Genomic DNA, 23049 nt, shown 5'->3' on the forward strand with positions numbered 1-23049 from the left:
GGCTGGCAGGTATGTCAACTATATTTGGTGTATGAAAATATTGTATGATGTACATGTCAGTATCACATGGTTTTTTATGACCTTGAACTCATTTCATGGATCATTGCTCAGTATTAAGTTTTTGTGCTTTAGTTTAAACAATATTTATTCAGATAAATCAACATTAAACATATTATACAATGAAATAATATTAGGGATTCAGAAACAAGCAATTTGCTTTTACAAATCTGTCTCCTCTTTTTGTGCTTTGGTCTGTTTTCTTAGACTATAAACAATAGATCTAATATATTTGTTGCATGGAAGGAATGTAAGCTGTACATGTATTCCTGGCATCGTTCATCTGACCTTGACCTCATTTTCATGGTTCGTTGGTCAATTTTCAGTTTTCTTGGTTAAGTCTGTTTCTTAGCAACCATAGATTGCAATTTTGTAAATAAAGACAATGCAATTTCCTGTAGGAACTCAGACCTTTGCAACTAAAACTGTGACACTTCCACTAGGAAAATTCTTGAAAAAACCCATCCCAGAACAGAAAGTGTATCTGCACTACTACAGACATGTGACAGAGTTGTCAAGCCACAACTGGAGATTTGAGTTTGGGTCTTATTATTGTAATTTTTTATCGACCCTTTTATTGACGTACGCAATGTTTTGTGTGTGTGTTGAAACTGCATATCTTCCTTTTTTCGTTAAAAGAACAATGATTTCATACCTTTAAACACATGCATAGCCATTTTAACTTAATAAAAATAGAAGATAAAGGGGTTTTCACATTTTTATTCATCATATATAGCTCAAGAAATGTAATAACAAGTTACAATAACAGAATAAAATAAAATTTCAAACAATAGTTACTATCTTGAATGTTTCTTATAATGTTTATCCTAAAGCACTAAATTAAAAAGTTCTTTTAAACAACAGTTAAAGCAAACTTGTTGAAATGTCAAAAGAAAATATGATTTTGAATAAACACATAAAGCACAGTTTTTACATTAGCAAGAGCACTAATCATTGTTAAACATTAGTTCAAACACAATTTAAGAAAGTGACTGTTTGTATAAGGCACAAGCTGACTTGGCTGCTTTGACTAGTTCTAGTAGTACTATTTTATTAAAGGTCAAAATATAAGGTAGTGCAGCACATTTTCAGCATTTATACGCCCTAAACTTCTGAAAGTTTAAACTTACACTAAAATTCTATCTTTATGTTCGTTTTTGGACCTTATTCGGTGAAATATTTTTGATGAATAATATGAAAAATAAATCAGGAGTTTTCCAAAAATTAAATATAAACTTACTTAATAGATCTTAATCTTTTAATGTTTTCTTTAGTTTTCTATAAATAATTCACTCGTACTGCCAAGCTTGTGTCAGCTGGTCAAAATAGACATCTAAAGTTTTGAAATTTTACCAGTCATGATAAGTCCCAGATTCCATCTGTTTTATTGAAATTGTAATTTTTTTTTAAAACTTATTGATAATTAGGAATTAAGAAACAAAAAAATTCTTGAATCTTTGCAGAATATGAATTTAAAACTGGGGAAACTAAGGTCGTATACCGAATAATTTATCATGTGTTTTCTTTTCAAAAGGATGACTAGAGCTTTAATAACCAATATAATCCCACTATAAAATCTGATGAGTTCAGAGTAAGGTCACTTGCCATTTGTGTTTATTGGCAATTGTCGTATCTTAGAAATAAATAATTTTTCAAGATATATTTAAATGTCATAGTTTCCAAAGGTTTCATATAACCACATATATTTAATTCTTCCAGTAATTTACAAATACAAATTGTCATTAATAAATAAAAATCGAAACTTAGACACTGGAAAAAAAATCCTTATAAAGAAGGAAAACTCCTGAGACAAATTTTTGTTTACATTTTTTACATTTTTGTTTGGATGTAGAAAAGGATTCAGTTATGTACAGCTATAAGAAAAGAAGATGTGGTATGATGGCCAATGAGACCACTCTCCACAAGAGACCAAAAGGACACAGAAATTAACAATTATAGGTCTTCATCAATGAGCAAAGCCCATACTGCATAGTCAGCTATAAAAGGCCCTAATATGACAATGTAAAACAATTCAAACAAGACGGCTAAAGGCCTTACTTATATAAAAAATGAACGAAAAACAAATATGTAACTCATAAACAAACGACAACCACTAAATTATAGGATCCTGAGCTATGTTTGTTACATAATACTTTCAGTATACTAACACCAATAATATTCAAAGGTTCCCTCCTGCATAGACGGTGGACGAGAAAGCAGGCTAGGGTTCTTTTTGTCTGATAATAACTGTCAAAACCACTTTAACCTTATTTTAGATTTTGCATTTAATGAGTTATACTAGTTATAAATCAATCTCATCATAAACGTTGGTCTATTTAGAACATATTAATTTTTATCAGATACAATGAATATGAAACAGTATAAAATTGAGAATGGAAATGGGGAATGTGTCAAAGAAACAACAACCTAATCAAAAGGCAGACATCAGCTGAAGGCCACCAATGGGTTTTCAATGCAGTGAGAAACTCCCGCAACTGGAATCGTGCTTCAGCTTTTTCCTTCAAAAATGTATACCATTCATTTGCAGCAGTCAGCCACCAGAAAACAGATTGTAAGCAGTGTTAATTCGCTCTGATTCCCTTTCATTCTAGTACCAATGGGCCTTACACATATGGCGAACGGTGGTATAAGATCAAACACAAGTTGAATTACAAGATGTATTTCCCAAATTAATCCATTTACATAAATAAAATTTAAAGATTTTTATTTTGGGGGAGGTTATTAAAATTATTGAAAGTTACTTATTTATGATAACCACATGTATCAGTTGATTATTTACAAAGCTAATTACTAAGGTAATCTTTGGAATCAGACTAAATTGTCTGAAATAACTTAAGGACTAAAGACAAAGTTTACTTATACTTAATCTGACTTACAGATAATTCATTAGTATTTGTCAATGGAACCTATTTTGCATAAGAGTTCTTTATATTTAGAGATGAGTTTAATCAATATGATGAATAGATTATATAAGTAAATTCATCATAGATACCAAGATTAAATTTTGTATTTATGCCAGACACACGTTTCTTCTACAAAAGACTTATCAGTGACGCTTGAATCCAAAAAAGTTAAAAATGCTGAATAAAGTACGATGTTGAATTGCATTGAGGACCAAAATTCCTTAAAGTTTTGCCAATTACAGCTACAGTAATCTATTCCTGAGGTAGAGAAGCTTTAGTATTTAAAAAATTCAAAAGTTTTATCAACAGTTAATTTATTTCCCCTTATTGATAACATAGTGTAACTTCCTATTTTACTGAATTTTACACATTTGAATTCTAACTGATACTTAATAAAAGGAATAAAATCAATAGAATCTTATTCTATCATATGAAATTCCAAAGCAATATTAAATATCTAGAAATTCTCAAACTTCCTACCCACTGACCAAGTGATTTTTTTTAATTTCGAGCTTTAAAAAGATTTTTGATGGTCATGTTCACCATCTTGCTTTTAGTATTTAATGTTGTTTGGAATTGTTGACATTAGCAATAGGATAAAACCCCACTTTTTATGCCCCTGTCATAGTGGAGGGGGCATCAAGTTTTATCATTGATTTTTCATAAATATATTTAAACTATCCAAGTTAAAATATGGTTCAATCATTTTTTTATTATTAAAAGAAGTACTTAGTACAAAGTATATGATATATCAAGAAAAAAGGGGATAAAAAGCAAGTGCACTGAGATGGGTTTTTTTTCTGGCTTGAAATGACTTTCAAGATATAATAACTTTGGAATCTTGTTATAATGAAATTCTCTCAAGAAAATTATCAATTTGTCCATGTCCACTATATTTGAGCTATTATGAAATTTACTAAGTTCGCACTACAAAGAGCTAGCTATACAGTTAGACTACTTAGAATACAATTTATTCAATACACTGATTCAGCAAAAATATATACAAACAAATGATGTTTATTTCAACACTTATATAAAATTTCAATATTTTAAAACTGATTTAACAAATATCACAGCTGATTGTCAAGCACATTTCATGTACATATTGTATTTATACATATTTATATGACTATTGTACATTAATAAATGTATAAAAATAAGACACAGAATGGTCTTTTCTACATCAATTAGAATGTTTCTAACATAATAAATTACATATTATAACTGGTATGTCATTTAACAAATTTCCCTGAGTCACTAAGAAATATTGCACATAAATACATTATCTTTAAAATTCACTTCAATGAATTCAGTACATATTTATATCAATGAAGATTATACACAACCAAAAGAATTAGGTGCTGAAAACATTGATTAATGTTAAGAGTGCAGAAACTGAAGCGCCACATCATTTCCTTTAAATACAATGTAACAACAAAATTTATCTTAATTTACTTTACAGAATTTTGTAATTAAAAATATGGATGAGCTTTGTTGTTTTCTTTTTTTTTTACAAAATAAAAATATCACATTAAAGAAATTAAAAATGTTTATGAAGAAATAACATAAAAAATGTGGTGCACACTGAATAACCCGTGTAACAGGTTATTTCAAAGTGTGCACCACATTTTCCATGTTACTTCAAAAAGACAGAAAAATATTACAGTCATTTCTTATAATTTAATTCAAAATTCCATTTTAAACCAAATTAAACCATTAAAAATGTGTTGATGACGTCACGGTCACATGACAAAACTATGTCTATGAATTGATAAATAAAACAACGTCAGCAAATCAGAAGACTCATTACAACCAAAATTAAATTATTAAATTTCTTAATTACAATTTTATTACTTTCAACATGAAAGCATATTTTTAATTTATTCTATGTCACACTTTTCTAAAGTTTTTTTTTTTGGTGGGGGTAAAAAGTGATAACTGACAGCTATTTAAATCAGAGATGCAGAGCTATAAACTATACTTGTTTATGTTATCCAAATCTTAAACAAAATATACTAAAATAGGAAGCAATAAAAAGCTAACAAATATACAAATTTCAATCTTCAACGAACATTCAAAAATTGAGATCAAAAACTTTTCATATCTGATATACTTAAACATTTTTGTTTTATTTTAAAAATTCAATAGCAGCCATAAATTTTAACATTATTTTCTCATAAAGATGCACATTCATATATTTTTTACACGCCATTAGTATTTTAACATAATCATATAATAGAAATTTAAAGCTGCTTGGCTACCTAAACACAAATTCTATCCATAGATGTCAACATCTTAAGCACTTATATTGTGAAATCTGTCGTTGAATTTCTCATAGGGAGATTGGATGTAGAACCAGTTTCCATTTATTAACTTAAACAATTCTTTTCACTGTAAAACGAGAAATTATTGATTTTTTTTTAAATGGACAAAAATCTGAGATTAATTATTGCAATTTAGATACAAAACTAGAGGCTCTAAAGAGCCTGTGTCGCTCACCTTGGTCTATGTGCATATTAAACAAAGGACACAAATGGACTCATGACAAAATTGTATTTTGGTGATGGTGATGTGTTTGAAGTTCTTACTTTACTGAACGATTTTGCTTCTTACAATTATATCTATCATGAACTTTGCCCATTAGTAACAGAGAACTATATTTGGTAAAAATTTACATAAATTTACCAAATTAATGAAAATTGTTAAAAATTGACTATAAAGGGCAATAACTCCTTAAGGGGTCAATTGACCATTTAGGTCATGTTGACTTATTTGTAGATCTTACTTTGCTGAACATTATTGCTGTTTACAGTTTATCGCTATCTATAATAGTATTCAAGATAACCAAAAACGGCAAAATTTCTTTAAAAATTACCAATTGGAGGGCAGCAACCCAACAACCAGTTGTCCAATTCATCTGAAAAATTCAGGGCAGATAGATATTGACTTGATTAACAATTTAACTTCTTGTCAGATTTGCTCTAGATGCTTTGGTTTCATAGTTATAAGCAAAAAACTGCATTTTACCCCTATGTTCTATTTTTAGCCGTGGCGGCCATCTTGGTTGAATGGCCAGGTCATCCGACACATTTTTCAAACTAGATACCCCAAAGATGATTGTGGCCTAGTAGTTTCAGTGGAGATTTTGTAAAAGATTACTTAGATTTATGGAAAATGGTTAAAGATTGACTATAAAGGGCAATAACTCCTAAAGGGGTCAACTGACCCTTTTGGTCATGTTGACTTATTTGTAGATCTTACTTTGCTGAACATTATTGCTGTTTACAATTTATCTCTATCTATAATAATATTCAAGATAATAACCAAAAACAGCAAAATTTCCTCAAAATTACCAATTCAGGGGCAGCAACCCAACAACCGATTGACAGATTCATCTGAAAATTTCAGGGCAGATAGTTCTTGACCTGATAAACATTTTTATCCCATGTCAGATTTCCTCAAAATGCTTTGGTTTTTGAGTTATAAGCCAAAAACTGCATTTACCCCTATGTTCTATTTTTAGCGGTGGCGGCCATCTTGGTTGGTTGACCAGGTCACGCCACATATTTTTAAAACTAGATACCCCAAAGATGATTGTGGCCAAGTTTGGATTAATTTGGCCATGTAGTTTCAGAGGAGAAGATTTTTGTAAAAGATTACTTAAAATTTACGAAAAATGGTTAAAAATTGACTATAAAGGGCAATAACTCCTAAACGGGTCAACTGACCATTTTGGTCATGTTGACTTATTTGTAGATCTTACTTTGCTGAACATTATTGCTGTTTACAGTTTATCTCTATCTATAATAATATTCAAGATAATAACCAAAAACAGCAAAATTTCCTCAAAATTACCAATTCAGGGGCAGCAACCCAACAACCGATTGACCGATTCATCTGAAAATTTTAGGGCAGATAGATCTTGACCTGATAAACATTTTTATCCCATGTCAGATTTCCTCAAAATGCTTTGGTTTTTGAGTTATAAGCCAAAAACTGCATTTTACCCCTTTGTTCTATTTTTAGCCGTGGCAGCTATCTTGGTTGGTTGACCAGGTCACGCCACACATTTTTTAAACTAGATACCCCAAAGATGATTGTGGCCAAGTTTGGATTAATTTGGCCAAGCAGTTTCAGAGGAGAAGATTTTTGTAAAAGATTACTTTAATTAACGAAAAATGGTTAAAAATTGACTATAAAGGGCAATAACTCCTAAACGGGTCAACTGACCATTTTGGTCATGTTGACTTATTTGTAGATCTTACTTTGCTAGACATTATTGCTGTTTACAGTTTATCTCTAACTATAATAATATTCAAGATAATAACCAAAAACAGCAAAATTTCTTCAAAATTACCAATTCAGGGGCAGCAACCCAACAACCGATTAACCGATTCATCTGAAAATTTCAGGGCAGATAGATCTTGACCTGATAAACATTTTTACCCCATGTCAGATTTGCTCTAAATGCTTTGGTTTTTAAGTTATAAGCCAAAAACTGCATTTTACCCCTATGTTCTATTTTTAGCGGTGGCGGCCATCTTGGTTGGTTGACCTTCGGGCCAGGTGAGCTAAAAATGAATTATTAATTTTGTGATTGCACCTAGTCACATTTTGTGCATTAATAACTTATAGTACAAATGTAATAGATATTCAAAAAAGACTTAGTAAGTAGAATTAACTTTTCAGATAGCTATAACTGTATTGTATAAAATTTTCATATTTTTTTTTAACATAATCAACTATTTATAGTCATTTAAAAGTGAAAGGGATAGAAACTGGGGAAAGAGAGAAATTACAGCTTTCCTATGGACCTGATGACAATTATAAAAAAAAATATTGAGTGTTGACACCTATGAATGTATCTGATAGAAATAAAAATCAAATATGATCAGATTTTAATATAAAACTAACTTATTTCACACGAAGTGTGATCTTCTAAATCTGCTTTAAGTTTCCTCAGAACAGAGGCTGATTGGTTCTGGAGAAAAACCTTGGCACATGAATCAAACTTTCTACGACTATAAATAATATGCAGTAAAGAATTGGAAGAAATATGACTTTGGAAACATTGTTCCACTAAAATATCTAACTCTGATGGAGGTTCATGGTTTTCTGCATTGTGGAGAGTTGTCATGGTAGCAATGTAGTAAAAATGATTATCACAATTTTCAAATACTGGCCCATCACTCTCGTTGAATAAAGTACTGAAAGACATTGGTGTATCACATGATAATTGAAAGACTGGTTTATTAAAGCTTCTGTTTGTCTGTCTTGGTAGCTGGGCAGGCGAAACTAAAATTTTGCCATGTACACGATATAGAGTTTTTGGATATGTATCAGTTGGTGTTGCATCACTATCAATTGATGAGTTATCTCCCCTTCTGTTATTCTGTTCATTTTCCATGATGCTCAACTGAGGATAATTTGTTGCATTAAGGCTTGTATCCAGGTCCAGTCTATCATCTACAAATATATAGACATAAAGTATATATTATATGTTGTAACAAGAAATCTTCTAATTTGTTAATGACCAAAATTCACGTAGTAAAAGAAAATCTTCAAGGCTTAAAGACTGTCGCACATGATATAAAAAAATGGGGGGAAATGGGATTTCTATTAATCATATCTGCTTAAGAAAAGTTAACAATGAAGAGAATATTTTCTGTCTACAGATTATTCCCTAAATGTTTAAAAAAAAAAAAAAAAAAAAAGGTTGTTTACAGCCGGTTTTCATATTTTGTGAAATTAATATCTTATAATTACAGTAAATACAAACTTTTATCACTATATGACTAGTAATGTCATAACATAAGCTGATTCTTATCTCACTTTAAAGCAAGAGCTTGATATATGGTAGAGATACCTGTCTATTCTTGAAACAATATGTTGCATACACATTTCCCCATTTTTACATTAAGGTGGTATGTGAGTCTAAAATAAAAATGATAGAATTTGTTCATACTTTGTCAAAATGTAGTATCTATTGATACATGTTAAAAAACCAGGGTTTCCGCTGGCGATCGAAAAAATAATAATTGTGGCGATTAAAATTCGTCCTGGGCGAAAGAATTTGGCGAAAGAAATATATATAACGATTTATTTTCAGCCATCTTGTTTATTTACTTTTTTCGGGTAGCTCTGACTTAACCGATTATACAATACTCAGAATTCACCTTGAACTCGTTAAGATTTTGACAGAAAATCAATAATCAGCTGATTGCATTCATAGCTATTGACATCAAAGGACTAATTAATAAAGGTGTTGATTGTATGATATGACAAAATAATATGGTCAAATGGCTTCTGTCACATGTCAAAAAAAGGATTTTTTAACCGCTTTGCGACGCACGTGTTTGAAGCAAAATTTGTACGCTTCCTCTCCTTCTTTTTATGATAGTCCAGAGAAGAAAATTGTTGTTATGACGAAAAATGTTCAAAAGCAAGAAAGGTATCTGATTTAAAACTTTATCATTTAACTTTCATATAGATCATTGATTTGAGTGGGTACTTCAAAGTCGTTTCAGTGACACACGTGTTTCAAGCAAATAGTTTTACTTATTTACGATGGTCTAGAAAAAGAAAACTGTCGTTATGAAGGAATCTATTCAAAAGGTTGGCATGAGAGTAACCCTTCAATGTACATTATGTAATGACTACACCTCACATGAGGGATTAATTCCAATTGATAAGATGTTTCGTTTTGTTGTAAAAACCACTTTTCATTTAGGGGGGGCTGGAAAACAATGAAAATTTTAAAAGAAAAATATATTTGTGTAACTTGGCGAAAAAAATAATAAAGTGGCGAAACATATATATTGTTTTGGCGAAAGAAGTGGCGAAAAAAATAATTGATCCAGGGGAAACCCTGTAAAATACATTATAAAAATGATAGGTCACTGTGCATTTTCTCAAGCTACAGGTTGTGACAAAATTACAAATTTTGTATGAATTATACAGGAAAAAACAACATTTTGTGAATAGAAACTAAACAAAATGATAGAATTGTATAATAAATTAGGAAAAGATTGCTTTCAGACAATGCTTTGAGAATATCAAAAGAAAAGATAGGGTCACCGTACGTTTTTTCCGGCTAAAAGACAAAATAGGAAAATGTCATGTAGAGTCCTTCAGAAAATGCACTGTTTTAGAGTTAACTCCCCTTAAATTGCCAATTTGAAAATATTAAAAAAACAGCCAAAAATAATCTATACTTATAAAAATATTAATATTTATAAGTTATATTCTAATAAATTGGTTCTTTTAAATTAAAAATCTGCATTCCTGCATCAAATTTTGCTAACTTGATAGAAAATATGGCCCTTAGATTCTCTGATTTTTACAATCCAAGATGGCGAAAGACACCCATACCACCTTAAGTAGATCATTTTAACTTATCCTAGTTTGCCCATACTATTTTCCACAGAAATCATATGATATTTATCACTGATTGAGAATAATTTGTTTAATGTCAAGTTGCAAATATTTCAATCATATTCAAAACAGTATTTTTTTAATTTTAAAACAGTAGGTTTTCTCACGTGTGTTGACTAGGACGAAGGGCAAACATTTTGTGAGTCACTCTATAGGAGGTATGACAGATGGGGATTCCGATTGAAAAGATGCCATATGCATGGGGTAATAGTAGGTCATCAATTTGTTGCAAGCATTTTTTTTTTATATAATAAGACCATAGGCTATACCTTGATCATATTCATCATAAATTTCTGCATCTACTATCAGGTTACTTTCCAAAAATCTCCTGCCCATTAATGCTGCTATTTCTTTAGTTATAAGAATATAATCTGTAGGCAAACCTAGAAATAAAATAGATATTAAGTAAGAAAATATAAGTTTCTGTCCATCATTCTTTTAAATCATTCTTAGACTTTCTAAGAATTGAGAGAGACTTGAAGTGTATGAAACTTTGAAGTTTATTAACCATACCCCATTTTAAAAGATTATAAGTGTGGCCTATAGAAAAGTTACAAAATAAGATCGATATTTGATATCGTAGAAATATCACAAATAATATCTGAGGATTTTTTGTACTTTGACCTTTTTTGTCTTTATAACATTATTTTCAGGAGTTTCTTTTTAACTTTTAAGCTGGTAAATTGAGCTTTTTTATTCTCACTAGATCAAGGAATTTAATGGTAAGCACAAATATTCAACCAGTCTTCCTTGTTTAAGTTATGTTATAACACATACAGTCTACATAGAGATTCTACCACTGCTTCCAGTGTGATACAATATTTATACACTTGAGACTGTTAAATTTTCAAATTTAAAACGCGAGGCTCGAAGAGCGTTTTAAAATATTTAATTGTTGAGAATGGATAAATATCGTATTAGGACGAGATTTTGTGGTGGAATCTGTTTCTCTAATGATTTTTAAACGACATGAAGACAATTTTAACCCTTTTTTCAATTGATCTGCAGAAAGATGTGTTCTTTCTACATAACGTCATCGAAATGGTCGCCATTTTTTGTGATGTCATCATGGGAATTTCCTGAGGAAAACAAAAAATTTGACGCCATAATCGAATTTTGACAAATGAAGAACTGAGATTAAACGAACCACACGTTGGTTAAATAAATATAATTAGCTAGTTAGGAAAAGGATAAATCGAGTAGGAATTAGAGAAATATATTTACTACTAAGTATATAATAGTAATTCATACACCACAGCTAAACAAATAGATGAGTGAGAAAATCTGAGACCACTGTTTGACTTACCTAATTGTGAACTCAGTGGTTAAATCAAGTTATGGTTCTCTATTATCCACTTGACAAACTCTGATCCACTGAAACATTTTCTATACTTGAGTAAATCTTCTCTCAGCTTGTGAAGTATCAAGTGTACTGTAAAATCTGTGCAATCGTCATCGTTGTACTGATCAAAATTGAGGAAGAAAAAAAGTCATCTGAATTACTAGTGAAACAAAAGTAAACAATGTGTTATTACATTTCCATCCAACTCATTGTTTGTGTTTATAAATGAAAAAGCTTCTTTCTTTTTTAAAATGTGTAAAATTTATCTCTTAATGTTGTATGATTTTTCAGGAACAATGTATATGACTGATACGTCTGATTTCAATTCATTTTTTACATATAGTTTACTTAAATTATAATATACATGTATCCAGTTGCAACAAAATATGAGAAATATTTCAACCTTCCAATTATCTGTCTCTAATATATGTATGAATAAAGAGATGCAAGTTATATTTCAATGTAACGAAACTTTCAAAGGGACCTCTGTGGGTGGCTGAGTGGTCTAAGCACTACTATATCACTAAGTTCTAACCCCCCACATGGAGGATGCCCCTCGACTCCAATCTTTAATAATTGACTATGGTTGTAAGTTTTCAAACTGAAGGTCTTGTAAGTGGCATGATACATTATTCAATCAATCATATAGTTTACACACCAGTTGTCTGCTTAGTCTACTAAGTAATTTTCAACTTCATGACATGATAAAAATAGCAGTAATTTATTCTCAATATTTAAGACTTGACAATACAGGATCTTACTTTAATAGTAAAATAGCAAATTCCAAGTTTAAAAATATGTTGATCCTGATTTCCTGTCATGGACTTTTATTGTTGTCACTTCCATGACTATTAATTTGACAATGTCTTATAGTGGTCACGATTCTCTTTATAGTTATTCAGCGGTTGTCATCTTTCTATGTGGTTCATTTATAGTGTTTCTCGTATTTATATAGATTAGAACCTTGGTTTTCCCATTTGAATGGTTTTACAGAAGTAATATTTTAGGCCCTTTCTATCTTGCTGTTTGGTGTGAGCAAAGCACTGTGTTAAAGGCTGTACATTGACCTATAATGGTTTACTTTTATAAAATGCTACTCAGATGGAGAGTTGTCTCATTGGCACTCATACCACATCTTCCTATATCTATCATAAAGACAATACAGCGAGTAAAACTTACATAATCTATGACATGCTTATATAGAGTAATCAGCTGATTTGTGGCTGTAGCACAAAGTTGTAACCTGAACTTTACATTTTCCTGAAATAGTTCAAAAGTCAATAATTAAACAATAATCATCAATATTGTTATACCATTCGCTTCAGAAGTTTTTGCTTTACTCTAGGAAACCTGAAATGCATTTAGAAATTAGATAGGAGTTATAGTTTTTCACAGGTACAGGAGGTTTCTGTGTTTAAATCAATCATTTTGTGAAACAGGAATGTTTTAAGGTAGCACAATACAAAGATTTTTTTACTTCCAATCACTAACCTTTGAAATGCTGTAACTTTCTTATGAATGCATAGAAAATAATAAAAGAGGTATATATAGATAGATAAAAGATTAATCTTTTAAATGAATGCAATATTTTTATTGTGCAACCATTATGTAATCAATTATTATGTAATTAGTGGCAAAATCTGGGTAGGTTCACTTGAATGAATTTAGCTCTATCATCTCTTTAACTATACAGAAAATTTTAACGAAATCTTAATCAACAACACGGGCACAGGACATTTGCGCTTTTCTACCTGTAAAATGCTAGTACATTTGAGCTTCAAATACTATGGACATTTGCGTTTTTAATTTTGATTCACCTGTATTAAACTGACCGGATATTTGCACTTTTTACCTATAGTCGACTACCTGTAATCTTAATCAGAAGAATATTATGGGCTGAACAGCCATCATACAGTAAGCGTACAACAAATGGTCCAGAATCCTTCCAAGCTTACTACTATGCATAGTTTTACATGAATCATCCTGCTTTTTTATATTTTTGAACAGCATTATTGAACAACAGTCAGTAAATTATATTAAGATTCGGTACATTTATGAACAAGAATTGAGAATGAGAAACTTGATCATTTATTTGAGATGTGGGCTAAGTACCAATCAGGACAGATAACAAGATCAAAATTTTGTTCACTCATTGGGCTTGAAATATCAAGCTAAAACTGACCTGTAATTGTAATGATAGTACTTGATTTGATTTCTTAAGAATGTTTCATTTAAGCTGTACATAAACTTTTAAACATATATCAACAATGTGCTATGATATGAATGTGCTATGACATGAATGTGCTATGAAATGATTTTTAAAACTTTTAACCATAAAGAATGACTTTAATTCTGTCAGGCCAAACTCGGATAAAAGATTGAAAAGTCATAGATATAAAAAAAAAAAGCGCAAATGTCCTATGTAAAAAGCGCAAATGTCCATTTTTAAAAAGCACAAATGTCCTATATTTTGAAGCGCAAGTGACCACAAAAAAAAGCGCAAATGTCCTATGAAAAAGCGCAAACGTCCTGTGCCGATCAACACATCATGGGCTTCAAAAGGGTGTCTCAGATTGTCTCTATGGTATTCCATTCTCTCATAAATCTCTAATTAGTGTAAATATCCTAACCACATAAAAGAAGATAATGTTTAATTAGGTGTAAAATTTGTTCTATACATTCTATCTGAAATCTGAGACACCCTTTTGTAGATAATGGCCATAGGAACAATATATAATAAAATCAACCCTCTAGGGATACCTATGCAGAAGCTAATTTCATTTGAAAGTGGAAATTTGGTGAAAAATATTTTAGACACAGGTAACATTATATATATATGGCTACATAATTGTAGCATAATACTAACATTGCATTAATTTGAAAGAGTATTTTGTTAGCTATCCAAAACTACCACTTTTATAAATTTTCAAGCATTATTAAGAAAGTTACAGCATTTTAAAACTTGGGAGTTAGAGTTATAAAATCTTTGTATTGTGCTACCTTAAGTTACTGTAAATTCAGAAATTGTTGTGAGTTTTTTTTATTGCAAATAATAAGAACTCATTATTTGCCATGCCTTGACATCAACCAATACCATTTCCTAACAAGTCAATCGATATTTTTGTGTTGTAGCAAAGACATAAAATAATATAGTATATTATAAGTCTCTGGTTGTAGCAAAATATCCCCCGTTTCTTAGTAAATGTGCAAACGAAAAATCTAAACAGCAAAATAAATGGTGACAGAGGGTGATGAAACACTGAATGATATTGAAGTGTTACTTAAAAAATATTCCTAAGGTTACAGCTTCAGATAGATTTTCAAAGGGGACATAATAAGCCAATTAGATAAACTTACAGCTTCAGGTAAGAGTAGTGAAACCCTGATGGTTCTCTTCTGATCTGTCATAAACTTCATTAGATGCTGGAAAAACAAATATCTGAACACTTTTTAAATCATTAGAACAAGATTACAAATTAGTTTTCACATTCACAATAAAGGAATATTCTATTTTAAGTCAGATCAAATTTAATTCAAATTTAACAGTGGTCATACTGAGCAAAGCATTTCATCAATGAAATATTGAAACAAAATACATCAATACACTTATCAGGGAACATTTACCACTCAGTGAAACAAAGCACTTTGAAAACTTCTTCTATGTAACTAACACTGTAAAAAAGGTGAACAATATTTTCCTCATTTTCATTTAACTCACAATGATTAAAACCATTCATAAGTAATTAAAAGTCTATGTTCACATACTCTTTTCTTTTTCATAAAATGCCAATGTTAAATCAATGAAGATACCCTTTTACCATTTTCATTGGTTTTAACATACCGTAAAGGCTTGTATCAAGAGCTGAGCATATTCTACAGAACCATGATCTCCCTTGAGTACCTCAAACACTTGTTTCTCAAAATTCTGGAATGAAAATGATGACATGATTTACAAAAGAGTAAACTGAATGAAAGAAAGCTTTTAATTCAAATTTAACTGTAAAAATAATGGTTGATAGGCACTTACTTACCCTTCCGGAGCACCTGAGATCACCTCTAGTTTTTGATGGGGTTCGTGTTGCTTATTCTTTAGTTTTATATGTTGTGTCATGTGTACTATTGTTTGTCTGTTTGTCTTTTTCATTTTTATCCATGGCCTTATCAGCTTATTTTCAATTTATGAGTTTGACTGTCCCTCTGGAATCTTTTGGCTCAAGGCCCCCAGAAGCTCTGGCATGAATAGAACAAAATCCTGCATTCTCGCAATCTCCCCATTTTTTTATCTTTCAAATGACCATTTTTTATGCATGAAATTGAAGAAAGCTGAACAAAAAATCTCAAAGAAACATTTTTTTTTATGTTATAGTTTTTTATTATCATTACCTTATGCGTAAAATTGCATTCACTTTTAAAGGAGATTTATTTATACAATAATCCTGTTTGTTAAAAATCTTGATCGATTTAGTTTGCATAACTACATGAATTTGTAAACAAATCCTTTTCTCTCCAAAGACTGTTTTGCGTATTTAAATCATACAATTATTTCTCAAGCATTGACAGAAAATTGATATACCCTCTGATTTTCTCTTTTTTTTTGTATATCAATTTTCAATAACAAGAGAGTCGTTCAGGTGGTCATTGAAGGATAACAATAGAGAAGTTACGATGGTCATTTACTCGTTGGCTTTTTTTGGCTTTTAAAACGTGAAGAGAATAAGATAGGATGACAATCTTATGTTATGTATTAATAACAGTCAAATGAAAGAAAGTGTAGTAGATCATATTGTTCAGAATCTGGAAAACAGTATCTTTTGAAGTTCATTTTTCAAAGCCCACGTGGTGTTCAGAGAATCAAGGTGAAAAATGAAAGTAGAAAAAAATGGTGACTCGACCTCAAATAAATCACATTTCCAAATGATTTATGTATCCGACTTATTGAAGTTTTATATTATACAAAGGCTAAAATTACAATATACCTGTACTTTTCTGTTGCTGTGATCTATGTGTGACTTCTGTTGACACTTTAAAGATGTCTCCTAATCTTTTATAGTAGACATCTATACATTCCAATAGCATGAACACATTATTAATCCTAGTACACATCTACAAAATAAACATACAATAAAAAATTACAAATATTCCTGTAGTAAATTGGTCCAAAAACACTAAGTTCTGAATTACAGAAATCCAAGCAATAATGAATGTCATTTTCAAACTTGTGAGTGAAAAATGTGAATTATTTAAGGTAAAGCAATATATTATATTATATCATACTTAATTCCACTGTATTACCTTTTGTTTTATTTACGCTTTCGACCTTTTAAGAAACTTTTTTCAGGAATCAAGAATTTTACTCTATAACAATAATTTGGAGCTTGCTATTTAGCTTGTCCAGCAGCAATAAAGTTTTAAGAAAAGTCACCAATTAGCAGTTTTTCACATATAAATCAGCAAAATACTTTGATCATTTTGAAAATTGTTTTTCAGCAGACAAAATCACTAATCAATTTTGAGTACACTTATTATTATTATACCCTACATATATTTTAAACAATTCTATTGCGTAAAACGTTATCACGTGACATGGAATAATTCAGTTGTTTTTCATTCGATTGCAAGGAAGGACAAATAACCCTAAAAATTTACACCAGGAGTGAATAACCCTATTATTCACCGGCGAATCACCTTTTTAGTGTCTAGAGTTGCACTCTAATTACCTCCCATGAAAATGACGTCACAGACGTAAAAAAACAAGATGGCAACGTTCACGTTACACTGACAGGCCACCGAGAGACGAGGAAATAAGGCGTTGGACATGGATAGAGTGGAAGCAGCTGATGATATCTCTCTTCAGGGCCATCAATATTTTACAAAAAGATTCTACCTTTGTTGTACATTCTAGAAATTCTAAAAAACAAATGTATTTTCAAACGTCAGCTTGTCTTTGTTATGTAAAGTTATATAGAATGTGTTTTCGAAAGGTCTTTCCACTGTTAGTTCGGTATAATAAAACAATTGTGGCCCCTTAGAATCGATGAATATCCAAAATTGTCAACCCTTAAATGTTATTTCAGTTCGGGCTGCGCCCTCATTGAAATAACCTTCTCGTGTTGACAATTTTAGATATTCACCTTTTCAACGGGCCATAATTGTATATTGTCATACTCCTATTCAGCAATAGGTTTATCTCCTTATTACCTTTTTTTTCACAAATACTCATTGTTTTACATTGTCTTATCCGGGCCTTTTATAGCTGACTATGCGGTATGGGCTTTGTTCATTGTTGAAGGCCTTACAGTGACCTACAGATGTTTTAAATGTCTGTGTCATTTTGGTCTCTTGTGGACAGTTGTCTCATTGGCAATCATACCACTTCTTCTTTTTTATATCATAACTATATCAAAAATGTGTTATTCAGAAATTTCATTTGTTATCGAATTCAAATCTTAAAATTCAATAAATTTCACTCTCGGCATGCATCAAAGACTTAAACTATGTCACATAAGTCAGGAAGTTTCAAGAAATAAAATTAATAATTCCCAATTTTCTTCTTTATTAGATTTCATATCAAAATAAAACTTGGTGAATATGTTTTTTATGGTATTATGAACATAATAAGATGAAAAGTGGTAAATCGCGAATTATCCCTTTAATTTTTATTTCAACTTCGTAAATTTCAAAACTGGATACAATTATCAGGTACTAATTATTTCAAGATATATACCAAGGTGATAAGCAAAATGCATCCAATGAAGGAATTGATAACATAACTGTTACAATTATGAATTTTAAAAGCTATGTTAGGTTTAAATGTGTTTTAAAAATTTATTTCCATCTTAATCATCAATTTCTTCATCTGTTGAAACCTTTAAGACTTTTTTCTCAGTCCTGTATTGTTTTTATAAAGGGATGTAACACCACTTCTAAACTTGGATGAAATAAGCCCTGCCTCCCTTCTTACCAAATATGGAAAATAAAGGGACGTAACACCACTGCTTACCGTGTATGAAATTAGTCCCTCCTCCCTACTAACCTAATATGAAATAAACATGGTCTTCATTCAAGCTCATAAGGAACATTCATGCTATGTTTTGTTTCATTCCATTCAGTGGTTCTCTAAATGAAGTCATTTGTATGCATTTCCCATAGGGTCCTATGTTAAACTAAGTCCCCCGTTGGTGACCATATGGATGATGGATCTGCTACAAAGTAACAAAACTTGGTCAGCACCTCATAAGAAACATTCATGCTATGTTTTGTTTCATTCCATTCAGTGGTTCTCTAAATGAAGTCATTTGTATGCATTTCCCATAGGGTCCTATGTTAAACTAAGTCCCCCGTTGGTGACCATATGGATGATGGATCTGCTACAAAGTAACAAAACTTGGTCAGCACCTCATAAGAAACATTCATGCTATGTTTTGTTTCATTCCATTCAGTGGTTCTCTAAATGAAGTCATTTGTATGCATTTCCCATAGGGTCCTATGTTAAACTAAGTCCCCCGTTGGTGACCATATGGATGATGGATCTGCTACAAAGTAACAAAACTTGGTCAGCACCTCATAAGAAACATTCATGCTATGTTTGGTTTCATTCCATTCAGTGGTTCTCTAAATGAAGTCATTTGTATGCATTTCCCATAGTGTCCTATGTTAAACTAAGTCCCCCGTTGGTGACCATATGGATGATGGATCTGCTACAAAGTAACAAAACTTGGTCAGCACCTCATAAGAAACATTCATGCTATGTTTGGTTTCATTCCATTCAGTGGCTCTCTAAAAGTAGTCATTTGTATGCATTTCCCATAGTGTCCTATGTTAAACTAAGTCCCCCGCTAGTGGCCATCTTGGATGATGGATTGGCTACAAAGTAACAACACTTGGTCAGCACCTCATAACGAACATTCATGCCATGTTTGATTTCATTCCATTAAGTGGTTCTCTAGAAGTTCAAAATGTAAAAAGTTAACTACGAAGACGACGCCAAGTGATGAGAAAAGCTCACTTGGCCCTGAGCTAAAAAGGGAGGTTCATCGAAGAGTCTACACAATCGCTTTTACACTTAATAATTGATGCAAGCTGAACTTTATTGTAGTTTTTGAAACTACAATAGAGTATAGCTTAAATCAATTATTTCTTAATTAATAAAGCAATAAATGTAGATACTAAGGGGTGTTTACAAGTATGATGTTCTCATGAGTGGTGAAGATCATGCTTATTCAGTTTTATGTGTTAACATTTATTTATTATTCTGAAGTGCAGTCCCTCAATGGATTGATTCAGGGAATTTTGTCAAGGTAATGTAGAAGTTATAATTACTATATATGTGTGTGTACAGGAGTTTCTGTTCCAAGGTGTGTGAAGTTTTATATAACTTTCAGACCTGTATATGATATTTATATTATTTCATTTTGTTGATATTTTCCCTTCCATTTGTATAAATAATTTTTGAAGGCTTCAGAGAAGATTAATAAAGGGCTGCCCCAGAAACAAGGGGGCTTCAATACTATAAAACGCACCAGATCAAATTGTTGTTAAAAGTTTTGTATTGGAATTTACATTAAGATTGTATAATTAAGAATCTTGTGTATGAGGTTCTTCAGCATTTCTTTTTAAAGTTCATTTTCTTCATCATAATTCTCAATCAGCTGATCCAGCGTTCCATCTAATGATCTCATTATGTCACTTCCTTCAAAAAAATAGTTCAGGCTTATTTCCCGGGGAATCTTGAACTAGAGGCTCTAAAGAGCCTGTGTCTCTCACCTTGGTCTATGTGATATTAAACAAAGGAAGCAGATGGATTCATGACAAAATTGTGTTTTGGTGATGGTGATGTGTTTGTTCAACTTACTTAACTAAACATTCTTGCTGCTTACAATTATCCTTATCTATAATGAATTTGGCCCCGTAGTTTCAGTGGAAAATGTTAGTAAAAATTTACAAATTTTATGAAAATTATTAAAAATTTACTAAAAAGGACAATATTACTCCTTAGGGGGTCAATTGACCATTTTGGTCAAGTTGACTTATTTGTAAAACTTACTTTGCTGAACATTATTGCTGTTTACAGTTTATCTCTATCTATAATAATATTCAAGATGATAACCAAAAACAGCAAAATTTCCTTAAAATTGCCAATTCAGGGGCAGCAACCCAACAACGGGTTGTCCGATTCATCTGAAAATATCAGGGCAGATAGATCTTGACCTGATAAACATTTTTACCACATGTCAGATTTGCTCTAAATGCTTAGGTTTTTGAGTTATAAGCCAAAAACTGCATTTTACCCTTATCTTCTATTTTTCACCCAGTGGCCATCTTGATTTAATGGCGGAACACCAGACACATTTTTTAAACTAAATACTCCAAAGATGATTGTGGCCAAGTTTGGATTAATTTGGCCCAGTAGTTTCAGAGGAGAAGATTTTTGTAAAAAGTGATGGGGAAAAGCTCACTTGGCCCTTTGGGCCCTAAAAGGAGTAAGAGTTATCTACCTTATACTAGTAACTGATACAATCTAGCAGTGAATGAAAACTGGTGAAAACAGGTGACGGCAAGGATTGATTGCCGGGTTCTTGAGCTTCCGTCCTTGCTTGAAAGTTAGCTGTGGTACATTTGTGTAGGAATCTGTCTTGGTCTGTGTTGTATGATCTCTGAAAGAAGAAAATGAGGTATGTCGCCAATGATACTTTATTCCATATATTGAAACAAAATCAAATGTACGGAAATGAATGAAATACTTGAACTCAATATTTGAAAGAAATCTGCCATACTCTTTTCTATTGGTAAAGGGTTCTCAAATATATAAAAGAAAATTTAAACTCATATATCATTACAGTAAGGTATTATTTTTCTCTTTTTTTTTTCTCTCACTTCAATTGTAAATCTTTTAAGCTACAATTTAGCAATATATGTTACAAAATAAAGAAATAGACAAGCTTTTTTAAAATCTACAGGTTAATAATAGTACATTTCAAAAATTGCATTTGCATAGCTTTTTCAAAAACATTTAAATAATATTTGTACTTGTCTATTAGACTTCAATACTGTGAATATTACTAACTAACCACTATCAAATTTTAAATAATAAAATATTGGTTAAAAGCTAATAAAGAAGCATTACTATTCTTATGTTTGCATATACATACTTTGGAGGCCAGACTTGAATGGCTGTGTCTCTTCTCATTTTACTGAGATTAGTTTGTTCTGAGTGGGTTATTCTTGTTCGCAGGTTAGCCTGATATAAAACAAACAATACATGCATAATGACATTTTTGGTGTATAATGTAATGTCCATTTTGTGGTTTTATTGGGCTATTTGATTGTCATTTTATTGGCATGTCTGCATCTTCGTTTGTACATGTGTACCCAATCTTTCATATGTAAATTTTCCCCATATTGTATTACTGCTTAAACCAACAAACAATGTACCAAAAGCTTCTAGAAATCATTTGTGCCTTTGGGAAAGACTGTATGGAACCTCTAGTGTTTGGTGGATGTGCTTGTTGGTCTACTGTCCCACTGACTTTTACCACACATGTTCTTTTTTAAGTAAATTATTTCAAGATCATACTACAAATAAAACAAAAATTGTAATATTTGGAACTCGTTCTGTTCTTAGCTCATGATTTGTTCCTCACCAGTTTAATTGCTTTCCGCCGAAGTTCCCTTCCATTCCATTCATAAGATTTGACAATATTTGTCTCCATGAAATGTGTGTCTGTGTGTCTGCATGCCACTGTCACACTTGGTGATGGTTTCTCTATCATCCAACCAGCATCTTTGCTCTATAATAGAATCATGAATATTGCATAGTTTTAAGTTATATTTTATTTCTTTGATTTATATGACATATGGTATAGATCTTTGTTTAGAAAAGATAAAATTTGGAATCAAGATCAATTTTTAAATCAGATTTGAATGAACTAATAGATACCAGATACTTTTTCAGGAAGTCATAACTTCAAGTTTTCAACAGTCTGTTAACATTTACATTTAACTAATACTGTAGGTTTTTAATGATCAAAACTACTATGAACAAGAATGTGTCCATAGTACACGGATGCCCCACTCACACTATCATTTTCCATGTTCAATGGACCGAGAAATTGGGTAAAAAATCTAATTTGGCATTAAAATTAGAAAGATCATATCATAGGAAACATGTGTACTAAGTTTCAGGTTGACTGGACTTCAACTTCATCAAAAAACTACCTTGACCAAAAACTTTAACCTGAAACTTGCATTTTCATTTTCAATGTTCAGTGGGGTCAAAAGTCTTATTGGCTTTAT

General features: G+C 31.2%; 1 long non-coding RNA gene across 2 annotated transcripts; it reads right to left on the reverse strand.

Annotated features, from left to right (window-relative positions):
• Positions 1–757: 757 nt before the first annotated feature.
• LOC134715379 (uncharacterized) lies at positions 758–22540 on the reverse strand. Of its 2 annotated transcripts, XR_010106677.1 has the most exons (11): positions 22398–22540; positions 21906–21994; positions 21252–21410; positions 16734–16860; positions 15599–15682; positions 15115–15180; positions 12937–13017; positions 11722–11878; positions 10685–10798; positions 8848–8915; positions 758–8447 (listed from the first exon to the last, which is right to left on the reverse strand). It is a non-coding gene; the product is annotated as an uncharacterized LOC134715379 (long non-coding RNA). The 2 variants fall into 2 exon arrangements; XR_010106678.1 differs by lacking the exon at positions 8848–8915.
• Between the last annotated feature and the right edge of the window lie 509 nt (positions 22541–23049).

The sequence above is a fragment of the Mytilus trossulus genome, chromosome 4 (genome assembly GCF_036588685.1).
Source record: "Mytilus trossulus isolate FHL-02 chromosome 4, PNRI_Mtr1.1.1.hap1, whole genome shotgun sequence".
Classification (NCBI taxonomy): domain Eukaryota; kingdom Metazoa; phylum Mollusca; class Bivalvia; order Mytilida; family Mytilidae; genus Mytilus; species Mytilus trossulus.